This window comes from Eurosta solidaginis, chromosome 1 (assembly GCF_040869045.1).
Source record: "Eurosta solidaginis isolate ZX-2024a chromosome 1, ASM4086904v1, whole genome shotgun sequence".
Classification (NCBI taxonomy): Eukaryota; Metazoa; Arthropoda; class Insecta; order Diptera; family Tephritidae; genus Eurosta; species Eurosta solidaginis.
The window spans coordinates 254,383,418-254,396,767 of record NC_090319.1 but is presented as its reverse complement, the minus strand read 5'-3'; positions in this window follow the sequence as shown (position 1 = coordinate 254,396,767).

Genomic DNA, 13,350 nt, shown 5'->3' with positions numbered 1-13,350 from the left:
TCTTAGGCGATTTCAATGCCCATCACGATCTATGGCATTCAAACTTGCGGGCGGACAGTAGCGGTGAGATGTTGGCGGATCAAATAGAAGAAACGACGTTCTGCACAATAAATGGAGACCCCCCACACGTATAGTAGGAAGCTGTCACAGTTCGCCAGATATCTCAATCGTGAGCGCAGAACTCGTAAACTGCGTCAACTGGCAGCCGATGGTAACATTGGCATCCGGCCACCTGCCCATACTTATTTCGCTCGAGAGTACCGCCAACTTCAGCGTCACCGAAAAACGCACTTTCATAAACTTCAAAAAAGGAAAATGGGAAGAATATAAATCTTTTACAGACAACCGCTTTGCTGCCCTCCCTATCCCGACTGATGCCCGCCAAGGGGAGCGTGCCTTCCGTAAGGTCTTTGAATCCGCCTCGGCGCGTTTCATTCCCGCCGGGAGAATTCCCGAAATCCGGCCCCACTTCCCGGCGGAGGCCGCAAACTTAGCGAGAGAACGTGACCTTATAAGACAGCTTGATCCAGGCGACCCCCAAATAAGGGATATAAACGAACGCATCAGATTGCTTGTGGACGAACACAAGCGGGCGAAATGGGAGGAGCACCTAAGAGGTTGTAACCTCTCTACCGGTGTGGGTAAACTTTGGTCCACCGTAAAGTCCCTATCGAATCCAACTAAGCACAAAGACAAAGTTTCCATCGCCTTTGGCGACAAAGTGCTGTCGGATGCAAAAAATGCGCGAGCGCTTTCTGCCGACAATATATAATGCATCCTACGGTCGACAAAGATAGACGGAGAGCCAATAGACGCGCACATAAACACAAATTCAGCGCGTCACCAACCACCATCACCGCTAAAGAGGTTGAGGACGCCATTGGTCGCGCTAAACCATCCAAAGCAGTAGGCCCAGACGGCATAGCCATGCCGATGCTTAAAAGCCTAGGGAAAGAGGGTTTCAAATATTTAGCGCATGTCTTGAACCTGTCTCTTTCCACCTTTGTCATACCCGAGAAATGAAAAATGTTCAAGGTGGTCGCGCTAATAAAGCCTGGGAAACCAGCTAACATAGGTGAGTCATATCGTCCGATATCTCTCCTATCGCCAGTAGCAAAGACGCTTGAAGCCATTTTGTTCCCTTATTTCCAAGCAAATTTGCAGTCAACCTCTCATCAGCATGGCTTCAGAAAACTCCATAGCACTACCACCGCGCTAAATGCCATTAGCACCCAGATAAATTGCGGTTTAAATCAATACCCCCACCATAGAACAGTACTCGTAGCGCTAGACCTATCAAAAGCTTTTGATGCGGTCAACCATGGCTCGTTACTGCAAGACCTGGAGGGGTCCACCCTTCCCCCATGTCTTAAAAGGTGGACCGCAAATTATCTGGGTGGTCGGCAGTCATCGGTTCAATTTAGAAACGAAACATCAAAACCAAGGAGAATTAAACAAGGGGTGCCACAGGGTGGTGTCCTATCCCCACTTTTGTTTAATTTCTACATATCTAATACTGTTTTCACACAGAAACTTAATGATCTCATTTCACCTGCTAATGAAATCGTAAATTTTTTGCTTTCACACAGAAGTAACTGCTCGATTAGTATGAAGGATGAGACAGACAATCATGGCGGAACGATACAAGGTGGGAGCATGTTGACATACCTACAAACAAAAAAAATTCCATGTACTTGTAAATTCGATGGACAAATGTCAAAATCGTACTGCGCCGGTAGTTGATGTATCAAATCAAATAAAAAAGGTTATAATCAGCTGTTCGATGCGGCCACCTTGTATCGTTCCGCCATGCAGACAATGACATTTGCTTTGAAAACTAAGAAACGGAAACGGAAGCGGAACGCTGCCAACAGAGTTGCATTGTGCTTTTCACTTCATTAGGCATTCGATTAGCTACTAATGAAATAATAATAGATTCAAATTTTGTAGGGAAGATTGAGCTCAATAAGCGTCTTAATGTAGAAAATTGCCTTTATTATTCAATAAGCCGTCTGTGTGAAATTAGTATAAGCTACCTTCACCACCGGACGGAGTTGTAATATACGGCTTCGCTAGCCGTACTATAAAACTCACCCTCGATCGCCTTGGTGCTGTTCTGGGAGGGCGCCGCCTCCAGATGCTCGCCATGCTGCCGATGTAGCGTCACTTACGGGGCGGTCTTCTCCGCCATACACCCATTCATGTAAACTATCCGAATAAAAACTCTTCCTTTTTAAAAAATCACTTTTTACTTTTTATTGATAACTATAATTAGTTATATCGATAACTGAAGCTTTTCTCTCTTTTTAAAAACTTTTCCGGACTTCTAAATCTTGCGCTTGCCAAATCTATAATGATGGCGGTGAAACCAAAGAGGATAAATACAATAAGGGCCGTCACTCGTTATTTTGTGGCGAGTACCTCGCTGGAAATTGAAAAAATTGATGCCGAATGTTTTCTGAGAGGGACATTTTTAGTTGTTTCGCATTTATCCATGCCGTGTAGGCCCCTTGTGCAACTGTGATTTTTGGAAAGAGAATTAAATAAATTAATTAAATACAGTCGAAAAATAAACACAAATACCCCACGAAAATGTATAGAAGACATTTATAAACATCTCGCCCAAAAAAAAGTAGCGACTACCTCTCAGTATACATCGAGTAAATGCCAAAAAAATAACGAGTGACGCCTCTTATTGTATTTATCCTCTTTGGTGAAACATGAAAATGTCGATGTCACTCTTGCCAATCGTTTTTCATGTTTCACCCCACATATATCTGGTTCACTCTTACATACTACATTACAATATCTCATGACGTATTATGTTTATGTTTTATTCATTCTGTTTTAATATTCACAATTAAATATCATTGTGAGCAACAATATCGCAATGTTACCAGATGATTATTAAAAAGTTAATTTGGGGGATTTTATCCTCACATCACCCTTTTTGGGGAAAAGAAGAATTGACAAAGTGATCAATTTTGTCACATTCTTCTTTTGCCATAACATATAAAAATTGTTGCGAACAAACGAATATATATTTATATTAGGGTGTATCTCCCCTTTTTAATTCGTTGGTTCGGAACCATTTTTATGACTGATTATTACAAATGAACTTAGAAGTAAAAATACTCAAATTTTATTTACATTCATGTTTGTTTACTGATAGGAACTAGAAAGTTATTGGCGGGAATATTAATTACAATTTAAATTAGTAAAATACTTTGTATATTTGTTTTGTTTGAATTTTCTTTCGTAAATAGTTACATTGTAATATATATTAGATTTGTTAAAGTTTTACATTTTTAGTCTTTGCTGTTTTGAAATATGTTTTTGAATATACAAAATTTTGTGCTTTTTTTTTTGTTGTTTTTTTTTTTGTTTAACAATTTTTTTTGCCTTCGTGGCTGCTTAAATGCTAATAAGTAAATTTTGGATTTGTTTTTTTAATCAAATTTAAGGTTTAGTGAGAGTATTAAAGTAATGTTAATTTACTTTACTTAGGCGATTTTTATGTACTACTTTTTCTTTGTTTTTGACTTCATCGAAAAAAGTTACGTTAGGTTCGTTAATTTTAGTAATGATGAACGGACCTTGATAAATATTTTCGTGTTTATGATGTGGTTCTTTTTGTAAAAGTACTCTATCTCCGATTTTTGCAATTAAAGGTCGTGCCGTTTTATCGTACAAATTTTTACTTTGTAATTTATTTTTATTAATTAGATTTTGTGCCATTTTGTGCGTTTTCTGCATCCTAAACTTAACTTCTTTGGCATAGTTTTCGACATTATCGATCGGGTCAATTGTTTCTTTACTTAATTCATTAGGCAAAGTTGCCTTTTTCCCAAAAACTAACTCGTAAGGCGAAAATTGATTGTCGAAAACTGTGCTACTCGTAGTGTTGTGTAGGAAGGTAAAATATTTTAAATAAACATCCCAATCAGAAAAAGTATCCTTTAAATATGCACGTAAGTATTCATTAAAAACTCTATGATTACGTTCAATCGTGCCAACAGTTTCATGATGGTATGCAGTTGAAAAATTATGTTGGATATTTAAAAGTTTAGTTAATTCTTCAAATAATTCGTTTTTAAATTCAGTACCTAAATCTGATTTTATGGCATTCATTGTGCCGTATATTAAAATGAATCCTTCAAAAATAGCTGAAGCGATTGTTTTTGCCGAATTGTCTGGTACAGCGAATGTTACCAGATATTTAGTCATGTCGCAAACCATGGTAAGTGCGAACTTGTTACCATATTTGGACTCAGGTAGGGGTCCTATTGTGTCAATTACTAATATATCAAATGGTTTACAAGGAGTTGCTGTTAAAACAAGTTTTTCTTTTGTTTTAGGTTTAACCTTGTTTAAAAGACAATCCTTACAATTTTTGATATATTTCGATATATCACGAGTCATGTTCTTCCAATAAAATTTTGTTCGCAATTTTGCGTAAAGTCTTTTCATTCCGCAATGTCCACTGGAAATGGGATCATTATGGTAAATTTTCACAAGTTTTAATTTTGTATCTTCGTCTGTTACTGTCTCCACTGGATCTGTCAGTATAATTTCTAATGATTTTAAAATTTTATTTCCAATATTTTTGAAATTCGTAATAGTATAATGTTCGAACATAATATCGTTTTTAGGCCATTCAATCTGCTTAATTTTGCGTTTGCCGGCTTCTGATTCAAGCCTCGAAAATAATTTCTCTAAAGTCATTATTTCGTTAACAAGCTCAAAACTAAGTAACTCGAGTTTCTTATGTTTAATATGCGCAAAAATTCTTAAATTTGTTGTTTTATTATTTTTATTGTACGTAATTGCAGATCTTATTCGTGGAATCTTTTTTGAAAAATTGAAAGAAAATTTGTCGTACACATGTAAAGTAGGTTGTTTTTCGTCGTTTTTGTCTGTTTTCTTATGTAAATTTTTGTCGATTGCCTTTTTCGTCATGGCTCTTGTCTGTACTGCCAAAATTTGTTTATTAGCTTCTTTAATCTCATCGATTGTTATACGCGATAGTGCATCAGCACAAACGTTTGATTTACCTTTTATATATACAATAGTAAAGTTGTATTCAGATAGTTCCAGTCTTATTCTTGAAAGTTTTGAAGATGGGTCTTTCATATTGAATAAGTATACTAGAGGTCTATGATCTGACTTTACAATGAAATGGGTGCCATAAACGTATGGTCGAAATTGCTTGATTGCAAAGTAAATAGCTAAAAGCTCTAATTCTATAATGGGTTTTTTCTGTTCGGCTTTATTAAATGCTTTAGAAGCGAAACAAATTGGTAAATCACTACCTTGCTGTTCTTGACTTAAAATAGCGCCACATCCAGTTGTGGAAGCATCAACAGTGATAATGAATTGTTTAGTAAAATCTGGATATTGAAGTAATTTTGGTGAAAGTAAAGCTGCTTTCAAAGATAAAAATGCTCTTTCGCACTCAACATCCCATACAAATTCAACTCTTTTTCTGCTTAATCGATTTATAGGCGTTGCCAGAGACGCAAAATTAGGTATAAACCATCTGTAATAGTTTGCAAACGAGACGAATCGTCGTACCGCGTCTTTGTCAGTCGGTTTCGTATACTTTTTAATTGCGTTTATCTTAGAGTCGTCTGGCAACAAACCTTTGGCTGAACATTTATGACCTAAAAATGTAACTTCTGGTCGTAAAAAGTTGCATTTATTTGGGTTAAGTTTGAGATTAAATGATCTACAAGTATCGAAGACTTTTGAAAGATTTTTAATGTGGTGTGCTTCGCTACACCCTATGACGATAATATCGTCGACGTACAAAAATGCGACATTGGGTGGTATACCCGAAAAAGCTATGGTCATCATTCGCGAGAATGAATTAGGTGCTATATTTAAGCCGAATGGAAGTACTTTCCATCTAAATGCGCCACGGTCAGTGCTGAAAGACGTAATGTCCCGAGAGTCAGGATGCAAGGGGATTTGATGAAATCCTGAAAAAAGATCTAATGTGGAAAAATATTTTGCTCTACCGAGATTGTCTAAAATATCGTCAATTCTAGCTAGTGGGAATTTATCAGCAATGAGTTTTTTGTTTACCGCGCGAAAATCTACGCACATACGATATGCTTTTTGACCATTAGCATCTTTCTTTGGGACTACAATCAAAGGACTATTGTAATTCGAATAACTGGGTTCAATCAAATCATTGTCTAATAATTTATTTACTTGGCGATTTATTTCTTCGCGTTGAGAGTATGGCAATCTATAGTTTTTAACATATACCGGATCGTTGTCTGTCAATCTTAGTTTTTGCTCGTAAAAGTTATTTAAAGTCATTTTGTCCGTGTCAAGAGCGAAAATGTCGGCATAATCTATGCAAAGGTCAATTAATTTACTATGAGCATGTTGAGGTATTTGATTTTTTAAAATCGAAATTAGTTTTTTGGTACGTTTGTCTTCTGTTTCTGTCTTGTTATTTGTATAAACATTGTAGTTTGAAAGTTTTTCTGTTCGAATACTTTTCCTTTTGACATACTTTATATCATCCGTGATATTTATAACTTTAATAATTGGGTTACTGGAATTAACAATGCACCTAGCTGTGAAAACACCTTTTTCGATTTCCTGCGAGTCCACGAAAAGTGGCTCGGGTGAATCTCCTAAATCAAAAAGTCTGAATATTTCGCATCTTGGTGGAATGATACAACTGTCGCTTTCTGTTCCGTGCAGGATTGGTATCGCGACTTTTTCATTACCAACCCAAAAGGAAATACTATTTCTTTCATAATTAATAATGCATTTGTTAATTTTCAGAAAATCTTTACCCAGTATGCCATCGGATGGAATATTAAAGTCTTCATTCACTACATGTAAAGTATGTTTAATAGAAAAGTTTGAAAAATTTAAATTTGCTGTAATTTTACCTAAAGTGGAAACTGAATTGGAAGTGACACCGGTAATGTTAATAATGTCGTTCGTGTTTAAGGAAATATTTCTGTCTAGACGTGATATTTTTATTAAGGAAATGTCGGCTTGAGTGTCTACTAGGAAAGAAAAAAATTTTTGTGACTCGTTTAGTTGTAATTCTATAAAATCAGAGTAATTTAAATTTAAACAATAGATGCCTATTGGCGAGGGAAGTTCGCTTACTTGCTTAGTTCGTCCTCCCTCAGTGTTCGCTCCTGAGGGGCGCTGGCGTTTAAAGCGCGAACGTTTGCGTTTCGACCTCTACTGTTTGAGGATCTTGAATTGTTGTTTCTATTGTTACTATTGTTTGGATTAGGATTGGTATTTGGACGCGTATTACTATTGTGATTATTCTGATATCTATTTCCGTTATAATTCCTATATCTTTGATTATTATTACCGTTATAGTTACTATTGTATGAAAATGAACTGTTATTATTTCTATAACCAGTATAGCCGCGGTTTGGGTAAAAACCTCGATAACTACCACGTGAATTCCTAAATGTACTGTTACCACGTGATCGAAAAGCTAAAACCTGACGCTCAGTTACTTCATTGTTTTGTTCTACAATTAATTTTGCTACCACGTCTTTCGGATCAGTGAATGCTGTTGAGGCTAGAATGGTTTTTACTAAATTTGATTTTGCATTTAGACGACACACGTTAACAGTTTGTTCGACTGCCATTTCATGAGCTTTCGTTTGAGTGATCCCTTCAATAATAAGAGACCGCTCAAGTGAGTCAGCTAAATCTTCAACTTTTTTGGAAAAATCTGTATAATTGTTACCGCTAACATGCAACGCTGCAATTCTCCCTGCTACAACTTTCAAGTTGTCTGGTTTGATCCTATTACGTAGAGCTGTTTTAATTTCGTTGACTGAAGCTACTTGTGTTGGTATTGCTTCACGAGCTTTACCCTCTAATTTTGATTTTAAGAACGCTATAAAAGTATCGGTTAAATCTGCAGTGGCGAATTGTTCGAGTAATGCAATTTTGTCTATAAAAGAGTCAAGTGCTAGTGGATCACCACTGTAGTTTTCTCTAATAGAATTAGCACATGTGTTAATAAAAATTTTCTTTTCCTCAAGTGTTGCCATGATTTGATCGTTAAGATCTGGAGCTGAATTAGAAGAAGATGAGGCCACGTTTGTACTATTTGGATCGTTAGGTTCTGATTTTAGAGTAGAAGTTAAAATTTCACTATTTGAATCGTTGAGATTTGAAATTAAATTAGAAGTTGAATTTTTAATGGAAGAATTTTCGAAGCCTGGAAAATCTGTTGATAAAGAGAATCTATTTTCCTGGTTTGTGACTTTTTCGGTCGAAGATGAAGCTAAACTTTCGTAGCTTGAGCCTGATTTATCTGAATCGGATTCTGAATCTGAAGTTTTTTGCACTTGTCTACCACTTCTAAGGTTGTACATATGAAATTACTAAAGCACTTGTTTGAATGTTGAATTTATATTTGAAGTCAAATTGTTGATGAAAAAGAGCGAAGGAAGAATTAAAAAAATACTTAACAATTTATTAGAAGAATTAATTGAAACTGCAGTAAATTTTTATAAAAAATTGGTAAAAAGTAATTGAATTCAAAATGGCTCAAAAGTGTGTAAGTTTTAATTGGTAAAAGTCTTAAAATGTACTCACGGACGCACCGCTTTATTCAAAAAAATCTCAATTTGGTTTTTCACGGAACCACCGCATGTAATAAAAATTGAATTGGTTTTTCACGGAACCACCGCATGTAATAAAAAAAAATCTTAATTGGTTTTTAACGGAACCCACCGTATGTATCAAAAAAAAATTTAATTGGTTTTTCCGAAAACCACCGTATGTATTGTCAAAAAAATCCAAAATTTATATTGAATGCGAAATTAATTTAATTGGAATACGAAGACACCAAATTTAATACGAAATTTAAATTTTTTAATATTCATACATATAAGTTTAAAGAAAAAATACCCGTAGGCGAAAGAAATGTTAAATACGTATATGTATGTTATACTTATTATGCTGCTGCCGTAAATGCTGCTGATGCCGGAGTTGTTTCAGCTGCTGGAGTCGAGGTCGCTGCCGCAGTCGCTGCTGGTTTCGCTGCTGCTGATGTTGCTGCTGAGTGCGTGGAGTGGGTATCGTGTGCCGTTATGCACGTTAGATTTTCGTGGATTAACAAAATGCACCGTTGTCTTTTTTTGGTACAGCACCGCTCAATTCTTATTACGTTTGATTTAGGTAAAAATTCGGTGTTTTTCTAAATTACGCCTTTTCGTTTATTTCTGCTTAATAAGCCTTTATCTCCGTTTTAGTTAAATTTTGAGCTTTAAATTTTATTATTATTTGCATTTGCCTCAATTTTATTTCTTGTATTTATTTCTGTAGTTTTTCATTTGTTTAATATTATAGATTTAAGTATTGTCTATTACCTCTGCTTCCGTTTTAAAAATTTTATTATTAAGTTGCTATTTAATTAAAATGTCCTTATTTCCAATTTTATTACTTCTGCTTCCGTTTAAAAATGTCTATTATTAGATTACGATTTAATCACGTTTTTATTGAATCGGAATGTCTTTACCCACTCTCACTGCACTATGTCTTCACTTCACTGCTGCCAAAGTTTTAATAGACCGGGCTCCAGCCTCACGGTCGCCATGTAATATACGGCTTCGCTAGCCGTACTATAAAACTCACCCTCGATCGCCTTGGTGCTGTTCTGGGAGGGCGCCGCCTCCAAATGCTCGCCATGCTGCCGATGTAGCGTCACTTACGGGGCGGTCTTCTCCGCCATACACCCATTCATGTAAACTATCCGAATAAAAACTCTTCCTTTTTAAAAAATCACTTTTTACTTTTTATTGATAATTATAATTAGTTATATCGATAACTGAAGCTTTTCTCTCTTTTTAAAAACTTTTCCGGACTTCTAAATCTTGCGCTTGCCAAATCTATAAAGATGGCGGTGAAACCAAAGAGGATAAATACAATAAGAGGCGTCACTCGTTATTTTTTTGGCATTTACTCGATGTATACTGAGAGGTAGTCGCTACTTTTTTTTTGGGTGAGATGTTTATAAATGTCTTCTATACATTTTCGTGGGGTATTTGTGTTTATTTTTCGACTGTATTTAATTAATTTATTTACCTTGGTGAAACCAAAGAGGATAAATACAATAAGAGCCGTCACTCGTTATTTTGTGGCGAGTATCTCGCTGGAAATTGAAAAAATTGATGCCGAATGTTTTCTGAGAGGGACATTTTTAATTGTCTCGCATTTATCCATGCCGTGTAGGCCCCTTGTGCAACTGTGATTTTTGGAAAGAGATTAAATAAATTAATTAAATACAGTCGAAAAATAAACACAAATACCCCACGAAAATGTATAGAAGACATTTATAAACATCTCGCCCAAAAAAAAAGTAGCGACTACCTCTCAGTATACATCGAGTAAATGCCAAAAAAATAACGAGTGACGCCTCTTATTGTATTTATCCTCTTTGGTGAAACATGAAAATGTCGATGTCACTCTTGCCAATCGTTTTTCATGTTTCACCCCACATATATCTGGTTCACTCTTACATACTGCATTACAATATCTCATGACGTGTTATGTTTATGTTTTATTCATTCTGTTTTAATATTCACAATTAAATATCATTGTGAGCAACAATATCGCAATGTTACCAGATGATTATTAAAAAGTTAATTTGGGGGATTTTATCCTCACAGAGTCACAATGGTTTCCTACGCCGATGACTGCACAATAATGGCCACAGGCCCAGGCCCAAAGATCGATGCGCTATGCAATAAAATAAACGGCTACCTCCCTGATCTCTCCAGTTTTTTCGCCTCGCGAAACCTGGCATTATCACCGACTAAATCTTCCGCGACCTTATTTACAACATGGACGTCCCAAATGTCGACCATTTTGAACATCCACGTCGATGGCACTACGCTACCCACTGTCCTACACCCCAAAATCTTGGGTGTGACGTTCAATCAGGATCTACATTTTGGTGAGCACGCAGCCGCAATTGTTCCGAGAATTCAGAGCCGTAACAAAATCCTCAAATCCCTCGCTGGCAGTACCTGGGGAAAAGATAAAGAAACGCTCATGACTACATACAAAGCAATTAGCCAGCCGATTACATGTTACGCGTCACCCATATGGTCGCCAAGCCTAAAAATTACTCACTGGAAGAAACTACAGGCCTGCCAAAATAGTGCTCTCAGGATCGCCACGGGCTGTCTTCTTATGTCCCCAGAACACCATCTGCATAATGAGGCGAGAATGCTCCCCATCAGGGAGAGAAATGAGATGCTGACCAAACAATTCCCGTTGAATACCCAGAAACCTGAGCATCCCAACAGACATCTGATTGATGAACCAGCACCGCCTAGGGGCTTAAGGAGTCATCTCCGTAAGCATTTTGAGGAAATACGGCACCTGAGAACCCAGCCGTATGAAGCGAAAAAACACAAGCAGGTCCTTGGTGATCTCCATAAACAGGCGTCTGACCTTTATGCCGGGAATTGCCCGGTGAATCCAGTACTTAAAGAAAAGTATCCAAAACTCGCGGAAGAGGAACGCATACTCCCCAGGGAAACGCGTGTCACTCTTGGTCAACTTCGTTCTGGATACTGTAACAAGTTAAACTCTTACCTATCCAGAATCATCCCCGACATACAAAATGTATGCCCCGTCTGCAATGTGTCCCCACATGACACCAACCATGTCTTTAATTGTAATGTAGAATCAACGCCTCTAACACCCCTTTCCTTATGGTCCACCCCTGTTGAAACAGCAAGTTTCCTTGGACTTCGGTTAGAGGATATTGATGACAATTTGTGATCGGTCGTGGCTGTTAGGTGGGGCGCAGCATTGCTACAACAACAACAACAAGGCCGCCAACGCAAAAAGATGGTCTCTGCAACGAAATTTTTAATTTCCGTCACATGTCACAACTAAAATTAACTTAATATTATTTTGGGCGAAGGCCGCCAACGCAAAAAGGTGTTCTCTGCAACAAAATTTTTAATTTCAGGAGTCTTCTTGGACATTGCCGGGGCTTTCAATAATGTTGCAAAATGGGCGATTATGGACGGTCTTAATTACATTAAAGTACATCCTGCCTTAATCAGATAGATCGGCTGCATGTTAAATTGCAGAAAGATTACATCACAATGGGGATTGTACGAGGCCACGAAATCAGTGGACAGGGGCGCGCCGCAGGGAGGGGTGCTATCACCTCTGCTGTGGACACTGGTCATCAACCAACTGCTCAGGCAATTCGATGAGGGACCCGTAAAACTTACGGCTTACGCAGATGACGTTGCAATTGTCATAAGTGGAAAATGCCTTCCAACGATTAGTTCTTTGATGGATCGGGCGCTTCGGGATATTCATACCTGGGCATCTAATGTAGAGCTGAAAGTCAATGCGGAGAAGACGGATATGGTCTTGTTTACAAAGAGGTACAAGGTCCCAAATTGGACCAGGCCTAAGTTAGGAGCGATGACCTTACAGAAGAAACCTTGCACAAAATATCTAGGAATCATCCTAGACAGTAAGCTGTAATGGAAGCTCAACGTGGAGGAGAGGATCAAGAAGGCCTCAACAGCATCTCTATGCATGTAAAAGAATGCTGGGGTGTACGTGGGGCCTATCGCCCTCTCTTTCTCATTGGGTTTTTATAGCGATTGTAAGCCCTATTCTATACTATGGAGTTCTTGTTTGGTGGAAAGCCACACAAAAAACAACATACCTCAAAAAATTAGAGGGGGTATGCAGACTATCGATGCTTTGCATAACGGGAGCCCTGAAAACAACCCCGACGGCTGCACTGTATGCCATTCTGCACATTCCACCTGTAGACCTGGTAGCAAAGAACAAAGCGTTAACGACCGCATCCAGGCTCGATGCTTCGGGGCAGCTTGAGCGCCGACCATATGGCCATAGTAGTATAGCGTCATCAGTCACAAGACGAACAGACTACATGATTCCCTACCTGCACTTTGAGGGAGATCTTAAGGCCACAATAGAGGTGGACGGTTGGCGCAAGGGTGCGCAAATGGCGGACGAGGCGATACATGTGTACACCGATGGTTCCAAAATAGTGGAAGGAGTGGGGTCTGCGGTATACTGCGCTGATCCGGAAATAAGCAGATCCTACAGGCTGCCGGATTACTGTAGCGTTTTCCAAGCGGAAATATTAGCCGTAACCAAAGCAGTAGAAACCCTGGAAGATAATAGCTTAAGCTGCAACCGTGTTAACTTTTATATTGACAGTCAAGCAGCAATTAAAGGAATAATCTCGCATAGCACAGCATCTAAATGCGTGTTAGAGTGTAAGCAGTCTATGGAGAGAATCGGGACAGGGAGAAGCATACATCTATATTG